This window comes from Triticum aestivum, chromosome 7B (assembly GCF_018294505.1).
Source record: "Triticum aestivum cultivar Chinese Spring chromosome 7B, IWGSC CS RefSeq v2.1, whole genome shotgun sequence".
NCBI lineage: Eukaryota > Viridiplantae > Streptophyta > Magnoliopsida > Poales > Poaceae > Triticum > Triticum aestivum.
The window spans coordinates 745192409-745204682 of NC_057813.1; the positions used below are offsets into that span (position 1 = coordinate 745192409).

The 12274-nt window shown below is 46.7% G+C and overlaps 1 long non-coding RNA gene across 1 annotated transcript; it reads right to left on the reverse strand.

The window, feature by feature from the left end:
* Positions 1 to 3190: 3190 nt before the first annotated feature.
* LOC123159679 (uncharacterized) lies at positions 3191 to 3753 on the reverse strand. The gene is made up of 3 exons (XR_006479846.1): positions 3707 to 3753; positions 3495 to 3620; positions 3191 to 3262 (listed from the first exon to the last, which is right to left on the reverse strand). It is a non-coding gene; the product is annotated as an uncharacterized lncRNA (long non-coding RNA).
* Positions 3754 to 12274: the final 8521 nt, after the last annotated feature.

The window sequence follows — 12274 nt, forward strand, 5'->3', positions numbered from 1 at the left end:
TTATGTCTTCTCCATCAACCACCAAGGCCCTGCACAATGAAAAGGCAAGTAAGATAGTATCTGCAAAAATCTTAAAAGTAAAGACGCAAGAGTCCACACAAACACTTACCTCAGACCGGCTGGTTTGACAATGAGGCCCTTATGTGGATATGGTCTCGAAGGGAGCGTGAACACCCCACGCAACCAGATTTTGCTCTCCTTAGGAACTGGCCATTCCATCTTCTCCGCCGATGTCTCCACCTCATACTCTCCCTCCTCTAACTCCTCCACAACCGGCTCCTCCTCCCTCTCCTCCTCTGACTCCTCCCTCTCCTCCGACTCCTCCCTCTCATCCTCCTCCACAACTAGCTCCTCCTCCCTCTCCTCCTCTGCTTCCTCCTCCAATTCCTCCTCAGAATGGACGGAGGGGATAGGGCTAGCAACACGGGATACAGTGGTACGACCACGTCGTCTACCTCGGGTACCATCCACCGTGGCTCGCTGTGTAGGTTTGGCCCTGCCTGCCTGTATGGAAGTTGCCGCACCGGTGCCCTTCTTTATGACCCTCCTCACCTTGCCTAACCTTTCAATCACATTGCCAATGCTTGCAACTTTGTTCCCTTTGTTCCTTTTGTTGCCTGGCATCTTTCAGTCACCTGCTATGAGAAAGAGTAGTTCAATTAGTTCATGTTGAAAACTTCATATGCAAAACTTGCCCCCCAAGCAAGGTGGGGCGCCCCCTCCCCAAACCCTAGGCGCCTTGGGCCCTTGTGGGGGGGCGCACCAGCCCAAGAGGGGCTGGTCCCCTCCTACACTTGGCCCATGCTGCCCTCCGGGGATGGTGGACCCCCGGGACCCTCCCGGTGGTCCCGGTACGTTACCGATAAAACCCGAAGCTTTTCCGGTGACCAAAATAGGACTTCCCATATATGAATCTTTACCTCTGGACCATTCCGGAACTCCTCGTGACGTCCGGGATCTCATTCGGGACTCCGAACAACATTCGGTAACCACATACAAACTTCCGTTATAACCCTAGCATCATCGAACCTTAAGTGTGTAGACCCTACGGGTTCGGGAACCATGTAGACATGACCGAGACGTTCTCCGGTCAATAACCAACAGCGGGATCTGGATACCCATGTTGGCTCCCACATGTTCCACGATGATCTCATCGGATGAACCACGATGTCAAGGCCTCAATCGATCCCGTATACAGTTCCCTTTGTCTAGCGGTATTGTACTTACCCGAGATTCGATCGTCGGTATCCCGATACCTTGTTCAATCTCGTTACCGGCAAGTCTCTTTACTCGTTCCGTAACACATCATCCCGTGATCAACCCCTTGGCACATTGTGCACATTATGATGATGTCCTACCGAGTGGGCCCAGAGATACCTCTTCGTTTACATGGAGTGACAAATCCCAGTCTCGATTCGTGCCAACCCAACAGACACTTTCGGAGATACCTGTAGTGCACCTTTATAGCCACCCAGTTATGTTGTGATGTTTGGTACACCCAAAGCATTCATACGGTATCTGGGAGTTGCACAATCTCATGGTCTAAGGAAATGATACTTGACATTAGAAAAGCTTTAGCATACGAACTACGATCTTTGTGCTAGGCTTAGGATTGGGTCTTGTCCATCACATCATTTTCCTAATGATGTGATCCCGTTATCAACGACATCCAATGTCCATGGTCAGGAAACCGTAACCATCTATTGATCAACGAGCTAGTCAATTAGAGGCTTACTAGGGACATGGTGTTGTCTATGTATCCACACATGTATCTGAGTTTCCTATCAATACAATTATAGCATGGATAATAAACGATTACCATGAACAAGGAAATATAATAATAACTTATTTATTATTGCCTCTAGGGCATATTTCCAACAAAAGTACTAGTGATAAGGCCATATATGAGGGTAATAAAATAGTACTACTGATTACCACTCCACCAAGATGGTACACAAAGGCAAAACATAGAGCCGCCGGGATGCCCACGAGGTAGTACACACTGAGATTAACATAGGAACCAATCTTTTGAAAGCCACAGCCCCTAACAATACCTGTAAAATGTGCTAATTGATAACCTTATATTTCCAGCATGTACGAAACACTACAAGGAAAAACTTATAAGCCGTGTACCTAATACACCCGGCTTACATTGATTTAAACTCGGTTTATATATAAGCCGAGTAAAACTCCCGGCTTATAGCACTCGGTTTACAGTCGACCGGCTTATAACTTATAAGCCGAGAGCCGGACCAAAAAAGCCCGGCTTATGTATAAACCGGGTATTTTCACAAGGCTCCCGGTTTAATAAAGTAACCTGACGGTAGCCTGATGTTAACAGCCACGTGTCACCGTCTATATAACTCGAGTGCCGTCGTCAGGGCACGGTTTAAACATAAACCGAGTGCACCTCAGTACGTACGGTTTATATATGAGCCGGGTGCAACAGCGGACGCACGGTTTATATATAAGCCGGATGCGACCGCGAACACACGGTTTATATATAAGCCGGGTGAAACCGCGAACCGCACGGTTACAATATAAGCCGAGTTCCACCGACAAAAGCACGGTTTTTATATACATATATAAGCCGGGTGCCGGTTAACTGAGGTACACGGCTTATATAGCCTGCTCATGTGTCCAGATGGTCTATAAGCCGGGTGCCAGGTGCTGGGCTGCACGGCTTATAGGTTATAAGCCGGGTGCCAGATGCTGGGCTGCACGGCTTATATGTTGGCCGCCGCCATATGGCTTATAAGCCGGGTGCCAGATAGCTGGGGTACACGGCTTATAGGCCATATAGCATGTATACAGGCACTTCAGGGAGCAGCAACAACATATATACAATAGTACATCTATCCAGCAGCACATATATCCAACAAATATATGTATCCAGCAGCACATATATCCAACAAATATATGTATCCAGCAGCACATATATAAAACAAATATATGTATCCAGCAGTACATGACCATGACCAACAAACATATATCCAGTAATACATGTATCCAGCCATACATGAGTGCAAAGTCCACATATGCATACGTATGCAACAAAAGATCACAAACGAAAGGACCGTAAGTTTCAGGTCCACACAGTGTATACATATCCAACGAAGGTTCACAACAACATACATACATATGCAACCAGAGGTTCACAAATTAAAGGATCATGAGTTCCAAGTTCCCACCAAGCATGAACCATGCAATGAGCTCCACCGCAGCATATATGCACACCGTCAACGCCATCCACAATGCAAACCTATAAGTCCATTATCACACGCATGAGTTTCTAAAGTTAAGTTGCAAAGATGGATAAGGCAAAAGAGTCAACAAGCATCAACATATGAGGCTCAAATAGAAGCTAAGAAGTATGTACAATATAAGCATCAACGCTTGTGGACTCTACCATCAACAATGCACAAGTTTTAAGTTGAGAAGCACAAGCAACGAGAAGACGCAAGCATCAACAATAGACAAACATGGAGGACTACCTCAAGTGATCATTGTTGCGGGGAGGTCGAAGCGACATGAACCGTAGTGGGTGTCACTGGACTTGCTTGGCCAGGTGAAGATCCACCTACCACATAGTTATTGGAGCCTTGTCCCGACTGAGAAAACTTGAAGCACGAGAGGATGAGATGGTAAGATTCATGATCTTCAAGTATGAAGGTAAGATGCACGATTGAAAAGTTCAAAGACTTACAAAGTTGAAATTAGGAAGAGTCGGAAGAGGAGGAAGAACGGGCAAAGCGGAACCCTGCATATTATTTATGAGTTGAGCAAATGTCTCCTACATGATTGCCTGTTGGTTAACCATGAATTCTTGTTGTTGAAACAGGGCCTGCTGCATTTTCATGGCTTCCTCCTCTCGAAGCCTGGCATTGGCCTACAATATGCCATCACAACAAGTTCACCATCTTTGCAATACAAAGAAGAAATCACAAGGAAGGTCGATGAAGCAAAAGATACCTCGAGTTGATGGAGCATGTGCAGCCCAGGCTGTGGGCGACGCTCTATAGCAGGACCTGAGCTCGACATGGTAGCACGGAGGTGAGAGAGTTTTGGGATGTCCTTCTTACGGATGGCACCATCGCCAACATATAACCGACCACCCTTCTTGCCATATCCCGACTGGAGGGAAATTGTAGCGTCAATGTCCTGTGAGGCCGGATCAGAGTCAGGCCCGTTGTGCTCCTTGAACTTCCCACTGTATGCATCAATCCTCAAGCCAGCGCCTGGGTTGACCCACCCCCCTTCCGGTTTCTTTGACTTGCGGGAGAGGCATAATCCCGTGAAGGTATTGAGCTTCTCTTGGCCCTCACCTCTCTCCCTATTCTGCAATAGAAGCAATAATATCCAGAAGAGCACAAGTTTAGAAGTTGAGAAGCCGAATGGTATTATTACCTTCTTCTGCACGTAAGCGTGGAGGTTGAGGTTGCCTTGAAGGTGTACCGAACCACCCATCAAGGCACGCCGCTCCGAAGCCATTCGATGTTGGGCCCTCCACTCCGGGTCTATCCATTTGGATATGATTTGCTGGTAGCAAGGAACATTGTTGTTGCACCACGAGGGAACCGCCTGAAGTATGCCAAATACATCCAACTTAGGAATGAAAGTAAGTTGTTTTGATCCAGGCAATCATAAGTAAAAGGAAACTACCTTCATGTACATGGAACGGGTGAGATGCACTCTCCGGGCTAGAGACTTTTTGAGAAGCATTTTGCGTTCGTGCGCGAAATACTTCACCACAGCATCAACGCGCGCCTCATAGGGCATGTCTTGGACAATCTTCTTGGCAATCGCCTCCACAACCTCATTAGCTTCATCCTTCATACCCTCGGCGCAAGTAAAGAAATCCTGCCAAAGAGCATAAGAGGATAAAACAGTTATTAGTGCAATGATTTTAAAGATTGGCAAAGAAATAACTATGAAAGTTGACAACGAATTTTACCCAAACAGCATTGACCACCCGCTCGGCGGCACTACCATACACCCTGCCCCACTTGTCTTTGGTATCCAGAGCTCGTTTCCAATGCTCCCAAGACCAAGCTGGCTCCTCCTCACCGTCTCCTATGGGGACCAGGCCAGGGTAATAATGCCTGCAAAGACATCCAATCATGCTACTTGACTGGCGCGGCACTTTTATGTCTTCTCCATCAACCACCAAGGCCCTGCACAATGAAAAGGCAAGTAAGATAGTATCTGCAAAAATCTTAAAAGTAAAGACGCAAGAGTCCACACAAACACTTACCTCAGACCGGCTGGTTTGACAATGAGGCCCTTATGTGGATATGGTCTCGAAGGGAGCGTGGACACCCCACGCAACCAGATTTTGCTCTCCTTAGGAACTGGCCATTCCATCTTCTCCGCCGATGTCTCCACCTCATACTCTCCCTCCTCTAACTCCTCCACAACCGGCTCCTCCTTCCTCTCCTCCTCTGACTCCTCCCTCTCCTCCGACTCCTCCCTCTCATCCTCCTCCACAACTAGCTCCTCCTCCCTCTCCTCCTCCGCTTCCTCCTCCGATTCCTCCTCGGAATGGACGGAGGGGATAGGGCTAGCAACACGGGATACAGTGGTACGACCACGTCGTCTACCTCGGGTACCATCCACCGTGGCTCGCTGTGTAGGTTTGGCCCTGCCTGCCTGTATGGAAGTTGCCGCACCGGTGCCCTTCTTTATAACCCTCCTCACCTTGCCTAACCTTTCAATCACATTGCCAATGCTTGCAACTTTGTTCCCTTTGTTCCTTTTGTTGCCTGGCATCTTTCAGTCACCTGCTATGAGAAAGAGTAGTTCAATTAGTTCATGTTGAAAACTTCATATGCAAAACTTGCCCCCCAAGCAAGGTGGGGCGCCCCCTCCCCAAACCCTAGGCGCCTTGGGCCCTTGTGGGGGGGCGCACCAGCCCACGAGGGGCTGGTCCCCTCCCACACTTGGCCCATGCTGCCCTCTGGGGATGGTGGACCCCCGGGACCCTCCCGGTGGTCCCGGTACGTTACCGATAAAACCCGAAACTTTTCCGGTGACCAAAATAGGACTTCCCATATATGAATCTTTACCTCTGGACCATTCCGGAACTCCTCGTGACGTCCGGGATCTCATTCGGGACTCCGAACAACATTCGGTAACCACATACAAACTTCCGTTATAACCCTAGCGTCATCGAACCTTAAGTGTGTAGACCCTACGGGTTCGGGAACCATGTAGACATGACCGAGACGTTCTCCGGTCAATAACCAACAGCGGGATCTGGATACCCATGTTGGCTCCCACATGTTCCACGATGATCTCATCGGATGAACCACGATGTCAAGGACTCAATCGATCCCGTATACAGTTCCCTTTGTCTAGCGGTATTGTACTTACCCGAGATTCGATCGTCGGTATCCCGATACCTTGTTCAATCTCGTTACCGGCAAGTCTCTTTACTCGTTCCGTAACACATCATCCCGTGATCAACCCCTTGGTCACATTGTGCACATTATGATGATGTCCTATCGAGTGGGCCCAGAGATACCTCTTCGTTTACACGGAGTGACAAATCCCAGTCTCGATTCGTGCCAACCCAACAGACACTTTCGGAGATACCTGTAGTGCACCTTTATAGCCACCCAGTTATGTTGTGATGTTTGGTACACCCAAAGAATTCATACGGTATCCGGGAGTTGCACAATCTCATGGTCTAAGGAAATGATACTTGACATTAGAAAAGCTTTAGCATACGAACTACGATCTTTGTGCTAGGCTTAGGATTGGGTCTTGTCCATCACATCATTTTCCTAATGATGTGATCCCGTTATCAACGACATCCAATGTCCATGGTCAGGAAATCGTAACCATCTATTGATCAACGAGCTAGTCAATTAGAGGCTTACTAGGGACATGGTGTTGTCTATGTATCCACACATGTATCTGAGTTTCCTATCAATACAATTATAGCATGGATAATAAACGATTACCATGAACAAGGAAATATAATAATAACTTATTTATTATTGCCTCTAGGGCATATTTCCAACAAAAGTACTAGTGATAAGGCCATATATGAGGGTAATAAAATAGTACTACTGATTACCACTCCACCAAGATGGTACACAAAGGCAAAACATAGAGCCGCCGGGATGCCCACGAGGTAGTACACACTGAGATTAACATAGGAACCAATCTTTTGAAAGCCACAGCCCCTAACAATACCTGTAAAATGTGCTAATTAATAACCTTACATTTCCGGCATGTACGAAACACTACAAGGAAAAACTTATAAGCCGTGTACCTAATACACCCGGCTTACATTGATTTAAACTCGGTTTATATATAAGCCGAGTAAAACTCCCGGCTTATAGCACTCGGTTTACAGTCGACCGGCTTATAACTTATAAGCCGAGAGCCGGACCAAAAAAGCCCGGCTTATGTATAAACCGAGTATTTTCACAAGGCTCCCGGTTTAATAAAGTAACCTGACGGTAGCCTGATGTTAACGGCCACGTGTCACCGTCTATATAAGTCGAGTGCCGTCGTCAGGGCACGGTTTAAAGATAAACCGAGTGCACCTCAGTACATATGGTTTATATATAAGCCGGGTGCAACAGCGGACGCACGGTTTATATATAAGCCGGATGCGACCGCGAACACACGGTTTATATATAAGCCGGGTGAAACCGCGAACCGCACGGTTACAATATAAGCCGAGTTCCACCGACAAAAGCATGGTTTTTATATACATATATAAGCCGGGTGCCGGTTAACTGAGGTACACGGCTTATATAGCCTGCTCATGTGTCCGGATGGTCTATAAGCCGGGTGCCAGGTGCTGGGCTGCACGGCTTATAGGTTATAAGCCGGGTGCCAGATGCTGGGCTGCACGGCTTATATGTTGGCCGCCGCCATATGGCTTATAAGCCGGGTGCCAGATAGCTGGGGTACACGGCTTATAGGCCATATAGCATGTATACAGGCACTTCAGGGAGCAGCAACAACATATATACAATAGTACATCTATCCAGCAGCACATATATCCAACAAATATATGTATCCAGCAGCACATATATCCAACAAATATATGTATCCAGCAGCACATATATCCAACAAATATATGTATCCAGCAGTACATGACCATGACCAACAAACATATATCCAGTAATACATGAGTGCAAAGTCCACATATGCATACGTATGCAACAAAAGATCACAAACGAAAGGACCGTAAGTTTCAGGTCCACACAGTGCATACATATCCAACGAAGGTTAACAACAACATACATACATATGCAACCAGAGCTTCACAAATTAAAGGATCATGAGTTCCAAGTTCACACCAAGCATGAACCATGCAATGAGCTCCACCGCAGCATATATGCACACCGTCAACGCCATCCACAATGCAAACCTATAAGTCCATTATCACACGCATGAGTTTCTAAAGTTAAGTTGCAAAGATGGATAAGGCAAAAGAGTCAACAAGCATCAACATATGAGGCTCAAATAGAAGCTAAGAAGTATGTACAATATAAGCATCAACGCTCGTGGACTCTACCATCAACAATGCACAAGTTTTAAGTTGAGAAGCACAAGCAACGAGAAGACGCAAGCATCAACAATAGACAAACATGGAGGACTACCTCAAGTGATCATTGTTGCGGGGAGGTCGAAGCGACATGAACCGTAGTGGGTGTCACTGGACTTGCTTGGCCAGGTGAAGATCCACCTACCACATAGTTATTGGAGCCTTGTCCCGACTGAGAAAACTTGAAGCACGAGAGGATGAGATGGTAAGATTCATGATCTTCAAGTATGAAGGTAAGATGCACGATTGAAAAGTTCAAAGACTTACAAAGTTGAAATTAGGAAGAGTCAGAAGAGGAGGAAGAACGGGCAAAGTGGAACCCTGCATATTATTTATGAGTTGAGCAAATGTCTCCTACATGATTGCCCGTTGGTTAACCATGAATTCTTGTTGTTGAAACAGGGCCTGCTGCATTTTCATGGCTTCCTCCTCTCGAAGCCTGGCATTGGCCTACAATATGCCATCACAACAAGTTCACCATCTTTGCAATACAAAGAAGAAATCACAAGGAAGGTCGATGAAGCAAAAGATACCTCGAGTTGATGGAGCATGTGCAGCCCAGGCTGTGGGCGACGCTCTATAGCAGGACCTGAGCTCGACATGGTAGCACGGAGGTGAGAGAGTTTTGGGATGTCCTTCTTACGGATGGCACCATCGCCAACATATAACCGACCACCCTTCTTGCCATATCCCGACTGGAGGGAAATTGTAGCGTCAATGTCCTGTGAGGCTGGATCAGAGTCAGGCCCGTTGTGCTCCTTGAACTTCCCACTGTATGCATCAATCCTCAAGCCAGCGCCTGGGTTGACCCACCCCCCTTCCGGTTTCTTTGACTTGCGGGAGAGGCATAATCCCGTGAAGGTATTGAGCTTCTCTTGGCCCTCACCTCTCTCCCTATTCTGCAATAGAAGCAATAATATCCAGAAGAGCACAAGTTTAGAAGTTGAGAAGCCGAATGGTATTATTACCTTCTTCTGCACGTAAGCGTGGAGGTTGAGGTTGCCTTGAAGGTGTACCGGACCACCCATCAAGGCACGCCGCTCCGAAGCCATTCGATGTTGGGCCCTCCACTCCGGGTCTATCCATTTGGATATGATTTGCTGGTAGCAAGGAACATTGTTGTTGCACCACGAGGGAACCGCCTGAAGTATGCCAAATACATCCAACTTAGGAATGAAAGTAAGTTGTTTTGATCCAGGCAATCATAAGTAAAAGGAAACTACCTTCATGTACATGGAACGGGTGAGATGCACTCTCCGGGCTAGAGACTTTTTGAGAAGCATTTTGCCTTCGTGCGCGAAATACTTCACCACAGCATCAACGCGCGCCTCATAGGGCATGTCTTGGACAATCTTCTTGGCAATCACCTCCACAACCTCATTAGCTTCATCCTTCATACCCTCGGCGCAAGTAAAGAAATCCTGCCAAAGAGCATAAGAGGATAAAACAGTTATTAGTGCAATGATTTTAAAGATTGGCAAAGAAATAACTATGAAAGTTGACAACGAATTTTACCCAAAAATCATTGACCACCCGCTCGGCGGCACTACCATACACCCTGCCCCACTTGTCTTTGGTATCCGGAGCTCGTTTCCAATGCTCCCAAGACCAAGCTGGCTCCTCCTCACCGTCTCCTATGGGGACCAGGCCAGGGTAATAATGCCTGCAAAGACATCCAATGATGCTACTTGGCTGGCGTGGCACTTTTATGTCTTCTCCATCAACCACCAAGGCCCTGCACAATGAAAAGGCAAGTAAGATAGTATCTGCAAAAATCTTAAAAGTAAAGACGCAAGAGTCCACACAAACACTTACCTCAGACCGGCTGGTTTGACAATGAGGCCCTTATGTGGATATGGTCTCGAAGGGTGCGTGGACACCCCACGCAACCAGATTTTGCTCTCCTTAGGAACCGGCCATTCCATCTTCTCTGCCGATGTCTCCACCTCATACTCTCCCTCCTCTAACTCCTCCACAACCGGCTCCTCCTCCCTCTCCTCCTCTGACTCCTCCCTCTCCTCCGACTCCTCCCTCTCATCCTCCTCCACAACTAGCTCCTCCTCCCTCTCCTCCTCTGCTTCCTCCTCCGATTCCTCCTCGGAATGGATGGAGGGGATAGGGCTAGCAACACGGGATACAGTGGTATGACCACGTCGTCTACCTCGGGTACCATCCACCATGGCTCGCTGTGTAGGTTTGGCCCTGCCTGCCTGTATGGAAGTTGCCGCACCGGTGCCCTTCTTTATGACCCTCCTCACCTTGCCTAACCTTTCAATCACATTGCCAATGCTTGCAACTTTGTTCCCTTTGTTCCTTTTGTTGCCTGGCATCTTTCAGTCACCTGCTATGAGGAAGAGTAGTTCAATTAGTTCATGTTGAAAACTTCATATGCAAAACAAAAGTAGAGCAATTCAGAAGTCCATGTTTAAAAGTTCATATGTTATCATAAAAAAATCATATGCATAAGTTCAAAATCATAGGGCGAGAACTTGGCAAGAAGCACAAGTTCATAGTGCATAGAGTTGTCTTACAGCTAGAAGTACATCAAGTAGGTAGCTCGACAAAGTTTACATTCATAAATATGTAAGCCTAGTGCTTTCATGGGGCTCACGGCTTATATGTCCTATAAGCCGAGTGGTTGACATGGCACACGGCTTATATGTCCTGTAAGCCGAGTGCCTGCGTCGGACGCACTGCTTACAGGATGCTTCGTGACGGCACTGTCAGCCACGTCCGTTGCGGACACGTGGCAGTCTGTCTTTGCCGAGTGTGTGCTATAAGCCGGGTGCTTTTTCAAGTAGATACCGTGAGCTTCGTATAAGTCGAGAGTTTTGTTTCCGCACTCGGCTTATAGGTGAACATAAGCCGAGTCCTTCCTGTTTGCCGGGTGTTGTTTTCCAAGGACTCGGCTTCGAGGTGCATAAGCCGGGTGCCCGAAAAATAGATCTCGGCCTATAGGCTAACACACGGGAAAACCGAATTTTCCTGTAGTGAAAACTATAGGATCATCCTTACAATACCTGAAAGAACACACTGCATGTCATCAAACAAGAATGCCACAGCAATAATTGGCATAATTTTTGAAATGTACTCCACCACTTCCTTGTCGTTGCTGTATGCATACCCCCATAGATTGCGCACCAAAATGATAGTAAGAGAAACTGATATGCTTGACACAACACCCAGGACCATGATCACCTGGGTCGCTAAACGGGCTGCATCCGGTCGCCCAGCACCTAGCTCATTTGACACACGCGTGCTACGTACGTAGATAAAGGATTTGATACATATCAGCTTCTATTTTGTATAATAGTTAAAGGCTTATGAGTTTGAGCTGACCTTATAGCAGCACTAAGCCCATATGGGACCCTGAATACCAACGAGATAGTATTCAAACTGCAAGAAATTCAACTGCATGTTACTATCAAAAAAGAGAAAATAGCAAACCAAGTACTCCCTCCGTTCCATAATGTAGTTGCTATAGATTTTTGCAGAAGTCAAACATTACAAACTTTGACCATATTTATAGAAAAAAGTAGATACATCTAGAATACTAAATGTACATCATTGGATACATCGTGAGTTATATTTTCAGAATGTACATGTTTGATATTCTAGATGTAGACAATTTTCTTTATACGCTTGGTCAAAGTTAGCAAAGTTTGACTTTCATAAAAATCTATAGGCACTACATTGTGGAATGGA